The 17815-nt window shown below is 51.3% G+C and overlaps 36 non-coding genes across 36 annotated transcripts; 28 read left to right on the forward strand and 8 right to left on the reverse strand.

Annotated features, from left to right (window-relative positions):
* Positions 1-731: 731 nt before the first annotated feature.
* Trnag-ucc (transfer RNA glycine (anticodon UCC)) lies at positions 732-803 on the reverse strand. The gene has a single exon. It is a non-coding gene; the product is annotated as a tRNA-Gly (tRNA).
* A 320-nt stretch (positions 804-1123) lies between these two features.
* Positions 1124-1194, forward strand: Trnag-gcc (transfer RNA glycine (anticodon GCC)). Its single transcript has one exon. It is a non-coding gene; the product is annotated as a tRNA-Gly (tRNA).
* Positions 1195-1489: 295 nt separating this feature from the next.
* On the forward strand, positions 1490-1562 carry Trnam-cau (transfer RNA methionine (anticodon CAU)). The gene has a single exon. It is a non-coding gene; the product is annotated as a tRNA-Met (tRNA).
* Positions 1563-1985: 423 nt separating this feature from the next.
* On the forward strand, positions 1986-2057 carry Trnae-cuc (transfer RNA glutamic acid (anticodon CUC)). Its single transcript has one exon. It is a non-coding gene; the product is annotated as a tRNA-Glu (tRNA).
* Positions 2058-2310: 253 nt separating this feature from the next.
* On the forward strand, positions 2311-2384 carry Trnai-aau (transfer RNA isoleucine (anticodon AAU)). Its single transcript has one exon. It is a non-coding gene; the product is annotated as a tRNA-Ile (tRNA).
* Positions 2385-3133: 749 nt separating this feature from the next.
* On the reverse strand, positions 3134-3205 carry Trnag-ucc (transfer RNA glycine (anticodon UCC)). The gene has a single exon. It is a non-coding gene; the product is annotated as a tRNA-Gly (tRNA).
* A 320-nt stretch (positions 3206-3525) lies between these two features.
* Trnag-gcc (transfer RNA glycine (anticodon GCC)) lies at positions 3526-3596 on the forward strand. Its single transcript has one exon. It is a non-coding gene; the product is annotated as a tRNA-Gly (tRNA).
* A 295-nt stretch (positions 3597-3891) lies between these two features.
* Trnam-cau (transfer RNA methionine (anticodon CAU)) lies at positions 3892-3964 on the forward strand. Its single transcript has one exon. It is a non-coding gene; the product is annotated as a tRNA-Met (tRNA).
* Positions 3965-4387: 423 nt separating this feature from the next.
* On the forward strand, positions 4388-4459 carry Trnae-cuc (transfer RNA glutamic acid (anticodon CUC)). The gene has a single exon. It is a non-coding gene; the product is annotated as a tRNA-Glu (tRNA).
* A 253-nt stretch (positions 4460-4712) lies between these two features.
* On the forward strand, positions 4713-4786 carry Trnai-aau (transfer RNA isoleucine (anticodon AAU)). Its single transcript has one exon. It is a non-coding gene; the product is annotated as a tRNA-Ile (tRNA).
* A 749-nt stretch (positions 4787-5535) lies between these two features.
* Positions 5536-5607, reverse strand: Trnag-ucc (transfer RNA glycine (anticodon UCC)). Its single transcript has one exon. It is a non-coding gene; the product is annotated as a tRNA-Gly (tRNA).
* Positions 5608-5927: 320 nt separating this feature from the next.
* On the forward strand, positions 5928-5998 carry Trnag-gcc (transfer RNA glycine (anticodon GCC)). The gene has a single exon. It is a non-coding gene; the product is annotated as a tRNA-Gly (tRNA).
* A 295-nt stretch (positions 5999-6293) lies between these two features.
* Trnam-cau (transfer RNA methionine (anticodon CAU)) lies at positions 6294-6366 on the forward strand. Its single transcript has one exon. It is a non-coding gene; the product is annotated as a tRNA-Met (tRNA).
* A 423-nt stretch (positions 6367-6789) lies between these two features.
* On the forward strand, positions 6790-6861 carry Trnae-cuc (transfer RNA glutamic acid (anticodon CUC)). The gene has a single exon. It is a non-coding gene; the product is annotated as a tRNA-Glu (tRNA).
* A 253-nt stretch (positions 6862-7114) lies between these two features.
* Positions 7115-7188, forward strand: Trnai-aau (transfer RNA isoleucine (anticodon AAU)). Its single transcript has one exon. It is a non-coding gene; the product is annotated as a tRNA-Ile (tRNA).
* A 749-nt stretch (positions 7189-7937) lies between these two features.
* Positions 7938-8009, reverse strand: Trnag-ucc (transfer RNA glycine (anticodon UCC)). The gene has a single exon. It is a non-coding gene; the product is annotated as a tRNA-Gly (tRNA).
* Positions 8010-8329: 320 nt separating this feature from the next.
* Trnag-gcc (transfer RNA glycine (anticodon GCC)) lies at positions 8330-8400 on the forward strand. The gene has a single exon. It is a non-coding gene; the product is annotated as a tRNA-Gly (tRNA).
* Positions 8401-8695: 295 nt separating this feature from the next.
* On the forward strand, positions 8696-8768 carry Trnam-cau (transfer RNA methionine (anticodon CAU)). The gene has a single exon. It is a non-coding gene; the product is annotated as a tRNA-Met (tRNA).
* Positions 8769-9191: 423 nt separating this feature from the next.
* Positions 9192-9263, forward strand: Trnae-cuc (transfer RNA glutamic acid (anticodon CUC)). Its single transcript has one exon. It is a non-coding gene; the product is annotated as a tRNA-Glu (tRNA).
* Positions 9264-9516: 253 nt separating this feature from the next.
* Trnai-aau (transfer RNA isoleucine (anticodon AAU)) lies at positions 9517-9590 on the forward strand. The gene has a single exon. It is a non-coding gene; the product is annotated as a tRNA-Ile (tRNA).
* Positions 9591-10339: 749 nt separating this feature from the next.
* Positions 10340-10411, reverse strand: Trnag-ucc (transfer RNA glycine (anticodon UCC)). The gene has a single exon. It is a non-coding gene; the product is annotated as a tRNA-Gly (tRNA).
* Positions 10412-10731: 320 nt separating this feature from the next.
* Positions 10732-10802, forward strand: Trnag-gcc (transfer RNA glycine (anticodon GCC)). Its single transcript has one exon. It is a non-coding gene; the product is annotated as a tRNA-Gly (tRNA).
* A 295-nt stretch (positions 10803-11097) lies between these two features.
* Trnam-cau (transfer RNA methionine (anticodon CAU)) lies at positions 11098-11170 on the forward strand. Its single transcript has one exon. It is a non-coding gene; the product is annotated as a tRNA-Met (tRNA).
* Positions 11171-11626: 456 nt separating this feature from the next.
* Positions 11627-11698, forward strand: Trnae-cuc (transfer RNA glutamic acid (anticodon CUC)). Its single transcript has one exon. It is a non-coding gene; the product is annotated as a tRNA-Glu (tRNA).
* A 253-nt stretch (positions 11699-11951) lies between these two features.
* Positions 11952-12025, forward strand: Trnai-aau (transfer RNA isoleucine (anticodon AAU)). Its single transcript has one exon. It is a non-coding gene; the product is annotated as a tRNA-Ile (tRNA).
* Positions 12026-12772: 747 nt separating this feature from the next.
* On the reverse strand, positions 12773-12844 carry Trnag-ucc (transfer RNA glycine (anticodon UCC)). The gene has a single exon. It is a non-coding gene; the product is annotated as a tRNA-Gly (tRNA).
* Positions 12845-13164: 320 nt separating this feature from the next.
* Positions 13165-13235, forward strand: Trnag-gcc (transfer RNA glycine (anticodon GCC)). The gene has a single exon. It is a non-coding gene; the product is annotated as a tRNA-Gly (tRNA).
* A 295-nt stretch (positions 13236-13530) lies between these two features.
* Trnam-cau (transfer RNA methionine (anticodon CAU)) lies at positions 13531-13603 on the forward strand. Its single transcript has one exon. It is a non-coding gene; the product is annotated as a tRNA-Met (tRNA).
* Positions 13604-14025: 422 nt separating this feature from the next.
* Trnae-cuc (transfer RNA glutamic acid (anticodon CUC)) lies at positions 14026-14097 on the forward strand. The gene has a single exon. It is a non-coding gene; the product is annotated as a tRNA-Glu (tRNA).
* Positions 14098-14350: 253 nt separating this feature from the next.
* Trnai-aau (transfer RNA isoleucine (anticodon AAU)) lies at positions 14351-14424 on the forward strand. Its single transcript has one exon. It is a non-coding gene; the product is annotated as a tRNA-Ile (tRNA).
* Positions 14425-15172: 748 nt separating this feature from the next.
* Trnag-ucc (transfer RNA glycine (anticodon UCC)) lies at positions 15173-15244 on the reverse strand. Its single transcript has one exon. It is a non-coding gene; the product is annotated as a tRNA-Gly (tRNA).
* Positions 15245-15564: 320 nt separating this feature from the next.
* Trnag-gcc (transfer RNA glycine (anticodon GCC)) lies at positions 15565-15635 on the forward strand. The gene has a single exon. It is a non-coding gene; the product is annotated as a tRNA-Gly (tRNA).
* Positions 15636-15930: 295 nt separating this feature from the next.
* Trnam-cau (transfer RNA methionine (anticodon CAU)) lies at positions 15931-16003 on the forward strand. The gene has a single exon. It is a non-coding gene; the product is annotated as a tRNA-Met (tRNA).
* Positions 16004-16459: 456 nt separating this feature from the next.
* Positions 16460-16531, forward strand: Trnae-cuc (transfer RNA glutamic acid (anticodon CUC)). Its single transcript has one exon. It is a non-coding gene; the product is annotated as a tRNA-Glu (tRNA).
* A 253-nt stretch (positions 16532-16784) lies between these two features.
* Trnai-aau (transfer RNA isoleucine (anticodon AAU)) lies at positions 16785-16858 on the forward strand. Its single transcript has one exon. It is a non-coding gene; the product is annotated as a tRNA-Ile (tRNA).
* Positions 16859-17610: 752 nt separating this feature from the next.
* Trnag-ucc (transfer RNA glycine (anticodon UCC)) lies at positions 17611-17682 on the reverse strand. Its single transcript has one exon. It is a non-coding gene; the product is annotated as a tRNA-Gly (tRNA).
* Positions 17683-17815: the final 133 nt, after the last annotated feature.

Consider the following 17815-nt stretch of genomic DNA (forward strand, 5'->3'; position numbering starts at 1 on the left):
AAAAAGGCAGCGCCGATTTCGGCGGGGAAGTATGGTGACAAAGAAATCGTCACATTGTGTGGGAACTGATAGGGGACCAGAACGTGACTTGTCGGGACGCGCTAAAACACTTCACTGGTCACAGCACGGTGAACGCACAGTTTCTCGTCCGATCACCGCTACTGCGCGAAACTGGACGTTGTCAGTGCTTGGGCGGGTGACCGCCTGCGAACACACGGCACTGCCGATAGTTTCAATTCGTATTTCTCTTTCCTCTTCGGTTTCGGAGCTGCAGCGCTATTCGGTCAAGGGCACTGGCGCCACATTTTGCCTCTCGGTATGCCAAGTCGCGCCGTGCGGCCACAGTGAAATGAAGGAGCGTGTTGAAAAATTTTCAACAAAGAAAAAAAAAAAAAGAAATCTACTAATAATAAAACTGAATTTGTCTGACAGAACATGTAAAATCAGATAATACATGATAACAGGCAGCAGGTATTTACTTGAGGCATAAGTAATGTGGTGCCCGCCCGCCTCGCCATACCTCTCTCAGTCGTTTTGCGTGCTTGTCCTTTTATATAGGCCGATTGGAGAGCGTCAGCTCTCGCGTCAGACGAGCAAAGTCGAGACAAGTCGAGACTCAAGGTGAATCGACGCACACGCTATAGGGTGGCCTGCAGCGAGTAAGATGGGGAAAGAAACATTAATTGAAGGACGCGTGGCAAAAGTACTCAGACGCAAAAGTAAAAGCCGGCTGCGGTGGCCGGGAATCGAACCCGGATCAACTGCTTGGAAGGCAACTATGCTGACCATTACACCACCACCGCACGGTTTCCGTCCGCGCACGCCGCGCTGTGTCTGCTTCCCGCCTGTCGTCGGCGGCTCAAGGTGGTCGTAGCTGTAGGCGCATTACGGGGTAGGCGAGCGCATCCAGACAGCGTCTCTACGCACATTTCGCGTCCTTTGGCAAGAGTCGTCGCGTGCGTGCGCCGCAAGAGTACTTAGGCGATCGCGTTCGGGCGTCATTTTTAAGCAGTGCAGTGCAGGATTCAGCGTCTGTAGCATTCTCTCGAGAGGATGCGACGGCGCTGGACGGCAGTCCCACTTTCCCCACAGACGTCTGCCGCGGAAAGCACCAGGAAGCTGAGCATCGGTGGTTCAGTGGTAGAATGCTCGCCTGCCACGCGGGCGGCCCGGGTTCGATTCCCGGCCGATGCATCATTTTGTTTTTTCTCCGATAGTGGTGCTGCGTGTCTTTCGCACTCGAACTGCGTGAGCCATGAGAATGAACCGTGGTATTTCCGTGTGGAAATAACCAAACATGCAGCGCGCACGACTGCTCGTTTGGACTCTTATGTGCTATTGTACATACTGGCGTCGGCCTAGCATCGCAAGTTGCCTGTCGCGCCGGGAATGGACGTGTAGCAACTGAAAAAAATGAGCCAGGAAGTGCAGACTCTCTACCCCTGGTATTTGGTAGTTACAGAGATTCCAGAAGGCGTGGCGGTCACTTGCCTCGGTAGCGCAGTAGGCAGCGCGTAAGTCTCATAATCTTAAGGTCGTGAGTTCGATCCTCACCCGGGGCATTTAATTTACTTTCGTCCACAGCTAAATTGACGGCTCTGGGGTTTGCGAAGGAGCGAAACACTTCGTACTTTGTTATCCACAAGGCTTCAACGACTCAGCGTGATAATGTTTACTTCCCGTTATTACTACCTGCAGTTCTTACGAAAAATTTTCAAGGAACAATGTACTAGTAATAAAACTGAATTTCGTACGATATAACGTGTAAAGTCACACAATGTATGACCTGCTGTATGATGACAGGCAGCAGGTCTTTACTTGCGAAATAAGTAAATAAATATTACTACTTACAGCTTTGCTTTTCCTCCTACCCCTGTAACAACGAGGCATAAAGCAATGGATTGTGACTTTTGACATGGGCGCGCGAAAAGGTGCTCGCAAACAGGGAAAGTGCGACACGGAAAGCGAGGAGAAAAATGTGCACGTCCGGTGTGGTCTAGTGGCTAGGATACCTGGCTCTCACCCAGGAGGCCCGGGTTCGATTCCCGGTACCGGAACGGAATTTTTTCGGAAAAAATCACGACAAGTTTTGACCCTGCGAAAGGCTGTTTCACGTCCTCCTCGCATTATAGCTACTGGTTCATTAACGTCAGCTGAAAACAGCCGAGAGAAACGGGCAAGCAATGAAATTACTACGAGCAGCGGAATAAAGAAGAGACGCTGGTCCACTGTTGGACTGCTACCATAGAAATGTTACATGGCAATACGCAGAGCAATTCCCGCGAAGCGATGGAAGGCTGTCTGCACCGAGGCCCGTTAGCTCAGTTGGTTAGAGCGTCGTGCTAATAACGCGAAGGTCGTGGGTTCGATCCCCCCACGGGCCACTACGATTTCACTCTTTCAAAAAGGCAGCGCCGATTTCGGCGGGGAAGTATGGTGACAAAGAAATCGTCACATTGTGTGGGAACTGATAGGGGACCAGAACGCGACTTGTCGGGACGCGCTAAAACACTTCACTGGTCACAGCACGGTGAACGCACAGTTTCTCGTCCGATCACCGCTACTGCGCGAAACTGGACGTTGTCAGTGCTTGGGCGGGTGACCGCCTGCGAACACACGGCACTGCCGATAGTTTCAATTCGTATTTCTCTTTCCTCTTCGGTTTCGGAGCTGCAGCGCTATTCGGTCAAGGGCACTGGCGCCACATTTTGCCTCTCGGTATGCCAAGTCGCGCCGTGCGGCCACAGTGAAATGAAGGAGCGTGTTGAAAAATTTTCAACAAAGAAAAAAAAAAAAGAAATCTACTAATAATAAAACTGAATTTGTCTGACAGAACATGTAAAATCAGATAATACATGATAACAGGCAGCAGGTATTTACTTGAGGCATAAGTAATGTGGTGCCCGCCCGCCTCGCCATACCTCTCTCAGTCGTTTTGCGTGCTTGTCCTTTTTATATAGGCCGATTGGAGAGCGTCAGCTCTCGCGTCAGACGAGCAAAGTCGAGACAAGTCGAGACTCAAGGTGAATCGACGCACACGCTATAGGGTGGCCTGCAGCGAGTAAGATGGGGAAAGAAACATTAATTGAAGGACGCGTGGCAAAAGTACTCATACGCAAAAGTAAAAGCCGGCTGCGGTGGCCGGGAATCGAACCCGGATCAACTGCTTGGAAGGCAACTATGCTGACCATTACACCACCACCGCACGGTTTCCGTCCGCGCACGCCGCGCTGTGTCTGCTTCCCGCCTGTCGTCGGCGGCTCAAGGTGGTCGTAGCTGTAGGCGCATTACGGGGTAGGCGAGCGCATCCAGACAGCGTCTCTACGCACATTTCGCGTCCTTTGGCAAGAGTCGTCGCGTGCGTGCGCCGCAAGAGTACTTAGGCGATCGCGTTCGGGCGTCATTTTTAAGCAGTGCAGTGCAGGATTCAGCGTCTGTAGCATTCTCTCGAGAGGATGCGACGGCGCTGGACGGCAGTCCCACTTTCCCCACAGACGTCTGCCGCGGAAAGCACCAGGAAGCTGAGCATGGGTGGTTCAGTGGTAGAATGCTCGCCTGCCACGCGGGCGGCCCGGGTTCGATTCCCGGCCGATGCATCATTTTGTTTTTTCTCCGATAGTGGTGCTGCGTGTCTTTCGCACTCGAACTGCGTGAGCCATGAGAATGAACCGTGGTATTTCCGTGTGGAAATAACCAAACATGCAGCGCGCACGACTGCTCGTTTGGACTCTTATGTGCTATTGTACATACTGGCGTCGGCCTAGCATCGCAAGTTGCCTGTCGCGCCGGGAATGGACGTGTAGCAACTGAAAAAAATGAGCCAGGAAGTGCAGACTCTCTACCCCTGGTATTTGGTAGTTACAGAGATTCCAGAAGGCGTGGCGGTCACTTGCCTCGGTAGCGCAGTAGGCAGCGCGTAAGTCTCATAATCTTAAGGTCGTGAGTTCGATCCTCACCCGGGGCATTTAATTTACTTTCGTCCACAGCTAAATTGACGGCTCTGGGGTTTGCGAAGGAGCGAAACACTTCGTACTTTGTTATCCACAAGGCTTCAACGACTCAGCGTGATAATGTTTACTTCCCGTTATTACTACCTGCAGTTCTTACGAAAAATTTTCAAGGAACAATGTACTAGTAATAAAACTGAATTTCGTACGATATAACGTGTAAAGTCACACAATGTATGACCTGCTGTATGATGACAGGCAGCAGGTCTTTACTTGCGAAATAAGTAAATAAATATTACTACTTACAGCTTTGCTTTTCCTCCTACCCCTGTAACAACGAGGCATAAAGCAATGGATTGTGACTTTTGACATGGGCGCGCGAAAAGGTGCTCGCAAACAGGGAAAGTGCGACACGGAAAGCGAGGAGAAAAATGTGCACGTCCGGTGTGGTCTAGTGGCTAGGATACCTGGCTCTCACCCAGGAGGCCCGGGTTCGATTCCCGGTACCGGAACGGAATTTTTTCGGAAAAAATCACGACAAGTTTTGACCCTGCGAAAGGCTGTTTCACGTCCTCCTCGCATTATAGCTACTGGTTCATTAACGTCAGCTGAAAACAGCCGAGAGAAACGGGCAAGCAATGAAATTACTACGAGCAGCGGAATAAAGAAGAGACGCTGGTCCACTGTTGGACTGCTACCATAGAAATGTTACATGGCAATACGCAGAGCAATTCCCGCGAAGCGATGGAAGGCTGTCTGCACCGAGGCCCGTTAGCTCAGTTGGTTAGAGCGTCGTGCTAATAACGCGAAGGTCGTGGGTTCGATCCCCCCACGGGCCACTACGATTTCACTCTTTCAAAAAGGCAGCGCCGATTTCGGCGGGGAAGTATGGTGACAAAGAAATCGTCACATTGTGTGGGAACTGATAGGGGACCAGAACGCGACTTGTCGGGACGCGCTAAAACACTTCACTGGTCACAGCACGGTGAACGCACAGTTTCTCGTCCGATCACCGCTACTGCGCGAAACTGGACGTTGTCAGTGCTTGGGCGGGTGACCGCCTGCGAACACACGGCACTGCCGATAGTTTCAATTCGTATTTCTCTTTCCTCTTCGGTTTCGGAGCTGCAGCGCTATTCGGTCAAGGGCACTGGCGCCACATTTTGCCTCTCGGTATGCCAAGTCGCGCCGTGCGGCCACAGTGAAATGAAGGAGCGTGTTGAAAAATTTTCAACAAAGAAAAAAAAAAAAGAAATCTACTAATAATAAAACTGAATTTGTCTGACAGAACATGTAAAATCAGATAATACATGATAACAGGCAGCAGGTATTTACTTGAGGCATAAGTAATGTGGTGCCCGCCCGCCTCGCCATACCTCTCTCAGTCGTTTTGCGTGCTTGTCCTTTTTATATAGGCCGATTGGAGAGCGTCAGCTCTCGCGTCAGACGAGCAAAGTCGAGACAAGTCGAGACTCAAGGTGAATCGACGCACACGCTATAGGGTGGCCTGCAGCGAGTAAGATGGGGAAAGAAACATTAATTGAAGGACGCGTGGCAAAAGTACTCATACGCAAAAGTAAAAGCCGGCTGCGGTGGCCGGGAATCGAACCCGGATCAACTGCTTGGAAGGCAACTATGCTGACCATTACACCACCACCGCACGGTTTCCGTCCGCGCACGCCGCGCTGTGTCTGCTTCCCGCCTGTCGTCGGCGGCTCAAGGTGGTCGTAGCTGTAGGCGCATTACGGGGTAGGCGAGCGCATCCAGACAGCGTCTCTACGCACATTTCGCGTCCTTTGGCAAGAGTCGTCGCGTGCGTGCGCCGCAAGAGTACTTAGGCGATCGCGTTCGGGCGTCATTTTTAAGCAGTGCAGTGCAGGATTCAGCGTCTGTAGCATTCTCTCGAGAGGATGCGACGGCGCTGGACGGCAGTCCCACTTTCCCCACAGACGTCTGCCGCGGAAAGCACCAGGAAGCTGAGCATCGGTGGTTCAGTGGTAGAATGCTCGCCTGCCACGCGGGCGGCCCGGGTTCGATTCCCGGCCGATGCATCATTTTGTTTTTTCTCCGATAGTGGTGCTGCGTGTCTTTCGCACTCGAACTGCGTGAGCCATGAGAATGAACCGTGGTATTTCCGTGTGGAAATAACCAAACATGCAGCGCGCACGACTGCTCGTTTGGACTCTTATGTGCTATTGTACATACTGGCGTCGGCCTAGCATCGCAAGTTGCCTGTCGCGCCGGGAATGGACGTGTAGCAACTGAAAAAAATGAGCCAGGAAGTGCAGACTCTCTACCCCTGGTATTTGGTAGTTACAGAGATTCCAGAAGGCGTGGCGGTCACTTGCCTCGGTAGCGCAGTAGGCAGCGCGTAAGTCTCATAATCTTAAGGTCGTGAGTTCGATCCTCACCCGGGGCATTTAATTTACTTTCGTCCACAGCTAAATTGACGGCTCTGGGGTTTGCGAAGGAGCGAAACACTTCGTACTTTGTTATCCACAAGGCTTCAACGACTCAGCGTGATAATGTTTACTTCCCGTTATTACTACCTGCAGTTCTTACGAAAAATTTTCAAGGAACAATGTACTAGTAATAAAACTGAATTTCGTACGATATAACGTGTAAAGTCACACAATGTATGACCTGCTGTATGATGACAGGCAGCAGGTCTTTACTTGCGAAATAAGTAAATAAATATTACTACTTACAGCTTTGCTTTTCCTCCTACCCCTGTAACAACGAGGCATAAAGCAATGGAATGTGACTTTTGACATGGGCGCGCGAAAAGGTGCTCGCAAACAGGGAAAGTGCGACACGGAAAGCGAGGAGAAAAATGTGCACGTCCGGTGTGGTCTAGTGGCTAGGATACCTGGCTCTCACCCAGGAGGCCCGGGTTCGATTCCCGGTACCGGAACGGAATTTTTTCGGAAAAAATCACGACAAGTTTTGACCCTGCGAAAGGCTGTTTCACGTCCTCCTCGCATTATAGCTACTGGTTCATTAACGTCAGCTGAAAACAGCCGAGAGAAACGGGCAAGCAATGAAATTACTACGAGCAGCGGAATAAAGAAGAGACGCTGGTCCACTGTTGGACTGCTACCATAGAAATGTTACATGGCAATACGCAGAGCAATTCCCGCGAAGCGATGGAAGGCTGTCTGCACCGAGGCCCGTTAGCTCAGTTGGTTAGAGCGTCGTGCTAATAACGCGAAGGTCGTGGGTTCGATCCCCCCACGGGCCACTACGATTTCACTCTTTCAAAAAGGCAGCGCCGATTTCGGCGGGGAAGTATGGTGACAAAGAAATCGTCACATTGTGTGGGAACTGATGGGGGACCAGAACGCGACTTGTCGGGACGCGCTAAAACACTTCACTGGTCACAGCACGGTGAACGCACAGTTTCTCGTCCGATCACCGCTACTGCGCGAAACTGGACGTTGTCAGTGCTTGGGCGGGTGACCGCCTGCGAACACACGGCACTGCCGATAGTTTCAATTCGTATTTCTCTTTCCTCTTCGGTTTCGGAGTTGCAGCGCTATTCGGTCAAGGGCACTGGCGCCACATTTTGCCTCTCGGTATGCCAAGTCGCGCCGTGCGGCCACAGTGAAATGAAGGAGCGTGTTGAAAAATTTTCAACAAAGAAAAAAAAAAAAGAAATCTACTAGTAATAAAACTGAATTTGTCTGACAGAACATGTAAAATCAGACAATACATGATAACAGGCAGCAGGTATTTACTTGAGGCATAAGTAATGTGGTGCCCGCCCGCCTCGCCATACCTCTCTCAGTCGTTTTGCGTGCTTGTCCTTTTTATATAGGCCGATTGTAGAGCGTCAGCTCTCGCGTCAGACGAGCAAAGTCGAGACAAGTCGAGACTCAAGGTGAATCGACGCACACGCTATAGGGTGGCCTGCAGCGAGTAAGATGGGGAAAGAAACATTAATTGAAGGACGCGTGGCAAAAGTACTCATACGCAAAAGTAAAAGCCGGCTGCGGTGGCCGGGAATCGAACCCGGATCAACTGCTTGGAAGGCAACTATGCTGACCATTACACCACCACCGCACGGTTTCCGTCCGCGCACGCCGCGCTGTGTCTGCTTCCCGCCTGTCGTCGGCGGCTCAAGGTGGTCGTAGCTGTAGGCGCATTACGGGGTAGGCGAGCGCATCCAGACAGCGTCTCTACGCACATTTCGCGTCCTTTGGCAAGAGTCGTCGCGTGCGTGCGCCGCAAGAGTACTTAGGCGATCGCGTTCGGGCGTCATTTTTAAGCAGTGCAGTGCAGGATTCAGCGTCTGTAGCATTCTCTCGAGAGGATGCGACGGCGCTGGACGGCAGTCCCACTTTCCCCACAGACGTCTGCCGCGGAAAGCACCAGGAAGCTGAGCATCGGTGGTTCAGTGGTAGAATGCTCGCCTGCCACGCGGGCGGCCCGGGTTCGATTCCCGGCCGATGCATCATTTTGTTTTTTCTCCGATAGTGGTGCTGCGTGTCTTTCGCACTCGAACTGCGTGAGCCATGAGAATGAACCGTGGTATTTCCGTGTGGAAATAACCAAACATGCAGCGCGCACGACTGCTCGTTTGGACTCTTATGTGCTATTGTACATACTGGCGTCGGCCTAGCATCGCAAGTTGCCTGTCGCGCCGGGAATGGACGTGTAGCAACTGAAAAAAATGAGCCAGGAAGTGCAGACTCTCTACCCCTGGTATTTGGTAGTTACAGAGATTCCAGAAGGCGTGGCGGTCACTTGCCTCGGTAGCGCAGTAGGCAGCGCGTAAGTCTCATAATCTTAAGGTCGTGAGTTCGATCCTCACCCGGGGCATTTAATTTACTTTCGTCCACAGCTAAATTGACGGCTCTGGGGTTTGCGAAGGAGCGAAACACTTCGTACTTTGTTATCCACAAGGCTTCAACGACTCAGCGTGATAATGTTTACTTCCCGTTATTACTACCTGCAGTTCTTACGAAAAATTTTCAAGGAACAATGTACTAGTAATAAAACTGAATTTCGTACGATATAACGTGTAAAGTCACACAATGTATGACCTGCTGTATGATGACAGGCAGCAGGTCTTTACTTGCGAAATAAGTAAATAAATATTACTACTTACAGCTTTGCTTTTCCTCCTACCCCTGTAACAACGAGGCATAAAGCAATGGATTGTGACTTTTGACATGGGCGCGCGAAAAGGTGCTCGCAAACAGGGAAAGTGCGACACGGAAAGCGAGGAGAAAAATGTGCACGTCCGGTGTGGTCTAGTGGCTAGGATACCTGGCTCTCACCCAGGAGGCCCGGGTTCGATTCCCGGTACCGGAACGGAATTTTTTCGGAAAAAATCACGACAAGTTTTGACCCTGCGAAAGGCTGTTTCACGTCCTCCTCGCATTATAGCTACTGGTTCATTAACGTCAGCTGAAAACAGCCGAGAGAAACGGGCAAGCAATGAAATTACTACGAGCAGCGGAATAAAGAAGAGACGCTGGTCCACTGTTGGACTGCTACCATAGAAATGTTACATGGCAATACGCAGAGCAATTCCCGCGAAGCGATGGAAGGCTGTCTGCACCGAGGCCCGTTAGCTCAGTTGGTTAGAGCGTCGTGCTAATAACGCGAAGGTCGTGGGTTCGATCCCCCCACGGGCCACTACGATTTCACTCTTTCAAAAAGGCAGCGCCGATTTCGGCGGGGAAGTATGGTGACAAAGAAATCGTCACATTGTGTGGGAACTGATAGGGGACCAGAACGCGACTTGTCGGGACGCGCTAAAACACTTCACTGGTCACAGCACGGTGAACGCACAGTTTCTCGTCCGATCACCGCTACTGCGCGAAACTGGACGTTGTCAGTGCTTGGGCGGGTGACCGCCTGCGAACACACGGCACTGCCGATAGTTTCAATTCGTATTTCTCTTTCCTCTTCGGTTTCGGAGCTGCAGCGCTATTCGGTCAAGGGCACTGGCGCCACATTTTGCCTCTCGGTATGCCAAGTCGCGCCGTGCGGCCACAGTGAAATGAAGGAGCGTGTTGAAAAATTTTCAACAAAGAAAAAAAAAAAAGAAATCTACTAATAATAAAACTGAATTTGTCTGACAGAACATGTAAAATCAGATAATACATGATAACAGGCAGCAGGTATTTACTTGAGGCATAAGTAATGTGGTGCCCGCCCGCCTCGCCATACCTCTCTCAGTCGTTTTGCGTGCTTGTCCTTTTTATATAGGCCGATTGGAGAGCGTCAGCTCTCGCGTCAGACGAGCAAAGTCGAGACAAGTCGAGACTCAAGGTGAATCGACGCACACGCTATAGGGTGGCCTGCAGCGAGTAAGATGGGGAAAGAAACATTAATTGAAGGACGCGTGGCAAAAGTACTCATACGCAAAAGTAAAAGCCGGCTGCGGTGGCCGGGAATCGAACCCGGATCAACTGCTTGGAAGGCAACTATGCTGACCATTACACCACCACCGCACGGTTTCCGTCCGCGCACGCCGCGCTGTGTCTGCTTCCCGCCTGTCGTCGGCGGCTCAAGGTGGTCGTAGCTGTAGGCGCATTACGGGGTAGGCGAGCGCATCCAGACAGCGTCTCTACGCACATTTCGCGTCCTTTGGCAAGAGTCGTCGCGTGCGTGCGCCGCAAGAGTACTTAGGCGATCGCGTTCGGGCGTCATTTTTAAGCAGTGCAGTGCAGGATTCAGCGTCTGTAGCATTCTCTCGAGAGGATGCGACGGCGCTGGACGGCAGTCCCACTTTCCCCACAGACGTCTGCCGCGGAAAGCACCAGGAAGCTGAGCATCGGTGGTTCAGTGGTAGAATGCTCGCCTGCCACGCGGGCGGCCCGGGTTCGATTCCCGGCCGATGCATCATTTTGTTTTTTCTCCGATAGTGGTGCTGCGTGTCTTTCGCACTCGAACTGCGTGAGCCATGAGAATGAACCGTGGTATTTCCGTGTGGAAATAACCAAACATGCAGCGCGCACGACTGCTCGTTTGGACTCTTATGTGCTATTGTACATACTGGCGTCGGCCTAGCATCGCAAGTTGCCTGTCGCGCCGGGAATGGACGTGTAGCAACTGAAAAAAATGAGCCAGGAAGTGCAGACTCTCTACCCCTGGTATTTGGTAGTTACAGAGATTCCAGAAGGCGTGGCGGTCACTTGCCTCGGTAGCGCAGTAGGCAGCGCGTAAGTCTCATAATCTTAAGGTCGTGAGTTCGATCCTCACCCGGGGCATTTAATTTACTTTCGTCCACAGCTAAATTGACGGCTCTGGGGTTTGCGAAGGAGCGAAACACTTCGTACTTTGTTATCCACAAGGCTTCAACGACTCAGCGTGATAATGTTTACTTCCCGTTATTACTACCTGCAGTTCTTACGAAAAATTTTCAAGGAACAATGTACTAGTAATAAAACTGAATTTCGTACGATATAACGTGTAAAGTCACACAATGTATGACCTGCTGTATGATGACAGGCAGCAGGTCTTTACTTGCGAAATAAGTAAATAAATATTACTACTTACAGCTTTGCTTTTCCTCCTACCCCTGTAACAACGAGGCATAAAGCAATGGATTGTGACTTTTGACATGCGCGCCTCGCCATGGGCGCGCGAAAAGGTGCTCGCAAACAGGGAAAGTGCGACACGGAAAGCGAGTGGACCGGGTGTAAACCCCGAGAAAAATGTGCACGTCCGGTGTTGTCTAGTGGCTAGGATACCTGGCTCTCACCCAGGAGGCCCGGGTTCGATTCCCGGTACCGGAACGGAATTTTTTCGGAAAAAATCACGACAAGTTTTGACCCTGCGAAAGGCTGTTTCACATCCTCCTCGCATTATAGCTACTGGTTCATTAACGTCAGCTGAAAACAGCCGAGAGAAACGGGCAAGCAATGAAATTACTACGAGCAGCGGAATAAAGAAGAGACGCTGGTCCACGGTTGGACTGCTACCATAGAAATGTTACATGGCAATACGCAGAGCAATTCCCGCGAAGCGATGGAAGGCTGTCTGCACCGAGGCCCGTTAGCTCAGTTGGTTAGAGCGTCGTGCTAATAACGCGAAGGTCGTGGGTTCGATCCCCCCACGGGCCACTACGATTTCACTCTTTCAAAAAGGCAGCGCCGATTTCGGCGGGGAAGTATGGTGACAAAGAAATCGTCACATTGTGTGGGAACTGATAGGGGACCAGAACGTGACTTGTCGGGACGCGCTAAAACACTTCACTGGTCACAGCACGGTGAACGCACAGTTTCTCGTCCGATCACCGCTACTGCGCGAAACTGGACGTTGTCAGTGCTTGGGCGGGTGACCGCCTGCGAACACACGGCACTGCCGATAGTTTCAATTCGTATTTCTCTTTCCTCTTCGGTTTCGGAGCTGCAGCGCTATTCGGTCAAGGGCACTGGCGCCACATTTTGCCTCTCGGTATGCCAAGTCGCGCCGTGCGGCCACAGTGAAATGAAGGAGCGTGTTGAAAAATTTTCAACAAAGAAAAAAAAAAGAAATCTACTAATAATAAAACTGAATTTGTCTGACAGAACATGTAAAATCAGATAATACATGATAACAGGCAGCAGGTATTTACTTGAGGCATAAGTAATGTGGTGCCCGCCCGCCTCGCCATACCTCTCTCAGTCGTTTTGCGTGCTTGTCCTTTTTATATAGGCCGATTGGAGAGCGTCAGCTCTCGCGTCAGACGAGCAAAGTCGAGACAAGTCGAGACTCAAGGTGAATCGACGCACACGCTATAGGGTGGCCTGCAGCGAGTAAGATGGGGAAAGAAACATTAATTGAAGGACGCGTGGCAAAAGTACTCATACGCAAAAGTAAAAGCCGGCTGCGGTGGCCGGGAATCGAACCCGGATCAACTGCTTGGAAGGCAACTATGTTGACCATTACACCACCACCGCACGGTTTCCGTCCGCGCACGCCGCGCTGTGTCTGCTTCCCGCCTGTCGTCGGCGGCTCAAGGTGGTCGTAGCTGTAGGCGCATTACGGGGTAGGCGAGCGCATCCAGACAGCGTCTCTACGCACATTTCGCGTCCTTTGGCAAGAGTCGTCGCGTGCGTGCGCCGCAAGAGTACTTAGGCGATCGCGTTCGGGCGTCATTTTTAAGCAGTGCAGTGCAGGATTCAGCGTCTGTAGCATTCTCTCGAGAGGATGCGACGGCGCTGGACGGCAGTCCCACTTTCCCCACAGACGTCTGCCGCGGAAAGCACCAGGAAGCTGAGCATCGGTGGTTCAGTGGTAGAATGCTCGCCTGCCACGCGGGCGGCCCGGGTTCGATTCCCGGCCGATGCATCATTTTGTTTTTTCTCCGATAGTGGTGCTGCGTGTCTTTCGCACTCGAACTGCGTGAGCCATGAGAATGAACCGTGGTATTTCCGTGTGGAAATAACCAAACATGCAGCGCGCACGACTGCTCGTTTGGACTCTTATGTGCTATTGTACATACTGGCGTCGGCCTAGCATCGCAAGTTGCCTGTCGCGCCGGGAATGGACGTGTAGCAACTGAAAAAAATGAGCCAGGAAGTGCAGACTCTCTACCCCTGGTATTTGGTAGTTACAGAGATTCCAGAAGGCGTGGCGGTCACTTGCCTCGGTAGCGCAGTAGGCAGCGCGTAAGTCTCATAATCTTAAGGTCGTGAGTTCGATCCTCACCCGGGGCATTTAATTTACTTTCGTCCACAGCTAAATTGACGGCTCTGGGGTTTGCGAAGGAGCGAAACACTTCGTACTTTGTTATCCACAAGGCTTCAACGACTCAGCGTGATAATGTTTACTTCCCGTTATTACTACCTGCAGTTCTTACGAAAAATTTTCAAGGAACAATGTACTAGTAATAAAACTGAATTTCGTACGATATAACGTGTAAAGTCACACAATGTATGACCTGCTGTATGATGACAGGCAGCAGGTCTTTACTTGCGAAATAAGTAAATAAATATTACTACTTACAGCTTTGCTTTTCCTCCTACCCCTGTAACAACGAGGCATAAAGCAATGGATTGTGACTTTTGACATGGGCGCGCGAAAAGGTGCTCGCAAACAGGGAAAGTGCGACACGGAAAGCGAGGAAAAAATGTGCACGTCCGGTGTGGTCTAGTGGCTAGGATACCTGGCTCTCACCCAGGAGGCCCGGGTTCGATTCCCGGTACCGGAACGGAATTTTTTCGGAAAAAATCACGACAAGTTTTGACCCTGCGAAAGGCTGTTTCACATCCTCCTCGCATTATAGCTACTGGTTCATTAACGTCAGCTGAAAACAGCCAAGAGAAACGGGCAAGCAATGAAATTACTACGAGCAGCGGAATAAAGAAGAGACGCTGGTCCACTGTTGGACTGCTACCATAGAAATGTTACATGGCAATACGCAGAGCAATTCCCGCGAAGCGATGGAAGGCTGTCTGCACCGAGGCCCGTTAGCTCAGTTGGTTAGAGCGTCGTGCTAATAACGCGAAGGTCGTGGGTTCGATCCCCCCACGGGCCACTACGATTTCACTCTTTCAAAAAGGCAGCGCCGATTTCGGCGGGGAAGTATGGTGACAAAGAAATCGTCACATTGTGTGGGAACTGATAGGGGACCAGAACGTGACTTGTCGGGACGCGCTAAAACACTTCACTGGTCACAGCACGGTGAACGCACAGTTTCTCGTCCGATCACCGCTACTGCGCGAAACTGGACGTTGTCAGTGCTTGGGCGGGTGACCGCCTGCGAACACACGGCACTGCCGATAGTTTCAATTCGTATTTCTCTTTCCTCTTCGGTTTCGGAGCTGCAGCGCTATTCGGTCAAGGGCACTGGCGCCACATTTTGCCTCTCGGTATGCCAAGTCGCGCCGTGCGGCCACAGTGAAATGAAGGAGCGTGTTGAAAAATTTTCAACAAAGAAAAAAAAAAAGAAATCTACTAATAATAAAACTGAATTTGTCTGACAGAACATGTAAAATCAGATAATACATGATAACAGGCAGCAGGTATTTACTTGAGGCATAAGTAATGTGGTGCCCGCCCGCCTCGCCATACCTCTCTCAGTCGTTTTGCGTGCTTGTCCTTTTTATATAGGCCGATTGGAGAGCGTCAGCTCTCGCGTCAGACGAGCAAAGTCGAGACAAGTCGAGACTCAAGGTGAATCGACGCACACGCTATAGGGTGGCCTGCAGCGAGTAAGATGGGGAAAGAAACATTAATTGAAGGACGCGTGGCAAAAGTACTCATACGCAAAAGTAAAAGCCGGCTGCGGTGGCCGGGAATCGAACCCGGATCAACTGCTTGGAAGGCAACTGTGTTGACCATTACACCACCACCGCACGGTTTCCGTCCGCGCACGCCGCGCTGTGTCTGCTTCCCGCCTGTCGTCGGCGGCTCAAGGTGGTCGTAGCTGTAGGCGCATTACGGGGTAGGCGAGCGCATCCAGACAGCGTCTCTACGCACATTTCGCGTCCTTTGGCAAGAGTCGTCGCGTGCGTGCGCCGCAAGAGTACTTAGGCGATCGCGTTCGGGCGTCATTTTTAAGCAGTGCAGTGCAGGATTCAGCGTCTGTAGCATTCTCTCGAGAGGATGCGACGGCGCTGGACGGCAGTCCCACTTTCCCCACAGACGTCTGCCGCGGAAAGCACCAGGAAGCTGAGCATCGGTGGTTCAGTGGTAGAATGCTCGCCTGCCACGCGGGCGGCCCGGGTTCGATTCCCGGCCGATGCATCATTTTGTTTTTTCTCCGATAGTGGTGCTGCGTGTCTTTCGCACTCGAACTGCGTGAGCCATGAGAATGAACCGTGGTATTTCCGTGTGGAAATAACCAAACATGCAGCGCGCACGACTGCTCGTTTGGACTCTTATGTGCTATTGTACATACTGGCGTCGGCCTAGCATCGCAAGTTGCCTGTCGCGCCGGGAATGGACGTGTAGCAACTGAAAAAAATGAGCCAGGAAGTGCAGACTCTCTACCCCTGGTATTTGGTAGTTACAGAGATTCCAGAAGGCGTGGCGGTCACTTGCCTCGGTAGCGCAGTAGGCAGCGCGTAAGTCTCATAATCTTAAGGTCGTGAGTTCGATCCTCACCCGGGGCATTTAATTTACTTTCGTCCACAGCTAAATTGACGGCTCTGGGGTTTGCGAAGGAGCGAAACACTTCGTACTTTGTTATCCACAAGGCTTCAACGACTCAGCGTGATAATGTTTACTTCCCGTTATTACTACCTGCAGTTCTTACGAAAAATTTTCAAGGAACAATGTACTAGTAATAAAACTGAATTTCGTACGATATAACGTGTAAAGTCACACAATGTATGACCTGCTGTATGATGACAGGCAGCAGGTCTTTACTTGCGAAATAAGTAAATAAATATTACTACTTACAGCTTTGCTTTTCCTCCTACCCCTGTAACAACGAGGCATAAAGCAATGGATTGTGACTTTTGACATGCGCGCCTCGCCATGGGCGCGCGAAAAGGTGCTCGCAAACAGGGAAAGTGCGACACGGAAAGCGAGTAGACCGGGTGTAAACCCCGAGAAAAATGTGCACGTCCGGTGTTGTCTAGTGGCTAGGATACCTGGCTCTCACCCAGGAGGCCCGGGTTCGATTCCCGGTACCGGAACGGAATTTTTTCGGAAAAAATCACGACAAGTTTTGACCCTGCGAAAGGCTGTTTCACATCCTCCTCGCATTATAGCTACTGGTTCATTAACGTCAGCTGAAAACAGCCGAGAGAAACGGGCAAGCAATGAAATTACTACGAGCAGCGGAATAAAGAAGAGACGCTGGTCCACTGTTGGACTGCTACCATAGAAATGTTACATGGCAATACGCAGAGCAATTCCCGCGAAGCGATGGAAGGCTGTCTGCACCGAGGCCCGTTAGCTCAGTTGGTTAGAGCGTCGTGCTAATAACGCGAAGGTCGTGGGTTCGATCCCCCCACGGGCCACTACGATTTCACTCTTTCAAAAAGGCAGCGCCGATTTCGGCGGGGAAGTATGGTGACAAAGAAATCGTCACATTGTGTGGGAACTGATAGGGGACCAGAACGTGACTTGTCGGGACGCGCTAAAACACTTCACTGGTCACAGCACGGTGAACGCACAGTTTCTCGTCCGATCACCGCTACTGCGCGAAACTGGACGTTGTCAGTGCTTGGGCGGGTGACCGCCTGCGAACACACGGCACTGCCGATAGTTTCAATTCGTATTTCTCTTTCCTCTTCGGTTTCGGAGCTGCAGCGCTATTCGGTCAAGGGCACTGGCGCCACATTTTGCCTCTCGGTATGCCAAGTCGCGCCGTGCGGCCACAGTGAAATGAAGGAGCGTGTTGAAAAATTTTCAACAAAGAAAAAAAAAAAAAAAGAAATCTACTAATAATAAAACTGAATTTGTCTGACAGAACATGTAAAATCAGATAATACATGATAACAGGCAGCAGGTATTTACTTGAGGCATAAGTAATGTGGTGCCCGCCCGCCTCGCCATACCTCTCTCAGTCGTTTTGCGTGCTTGTCCTTTTTATATAGGCCGATTGGAGAGCGTCAGCTCTCGCGTCAGACGAGCAAAGTCGAGACAAGTCGAGACTCAAGGTGAATCGACGCACACGCTATAGGGTGGCCTGCAGCGAGTAAGATGGGGAAAGAAACATTAATTGAAGGACGCGTGGCAAAAGTACTCATACGCAAAAGTAAAAGCCGGCTGCGGTGGCCGGGAATCGAACCCGGATCAACTGCTTGGAAGGCAACTATGCTGACCATTACACCACCACCGCACGGTTTCCGTCCGCGCACGCCGCGCTGTGTCTGCTTCCCGCCTGTCGTCGGCGGCTCAAGGTGGTCGTAGCTGTAGGCGCATTACGGGGTAGGCGAGCGCATCCAGACAGCGTCTCTACGCACATTTCGCGT

Source organism: Schistocerca cancellata, unplaced genomic scaffold (genome assembly GCF_023864275.1).
Source record: "Schistocerca cancellata isolate TAMUIC-IGC-003103 unplaced genomic scaffold, iqSchCanc2.1 HiC_scaffold_1083, whole genome shotgun sequence".
Taxonomy (NCBI): domain Eukaryota; kingdom Metazoa; phylum Arthropoda; class Insecta; order Orthoptera; family Acrididae; genus Schistocerca; species Schistocerca cancellata.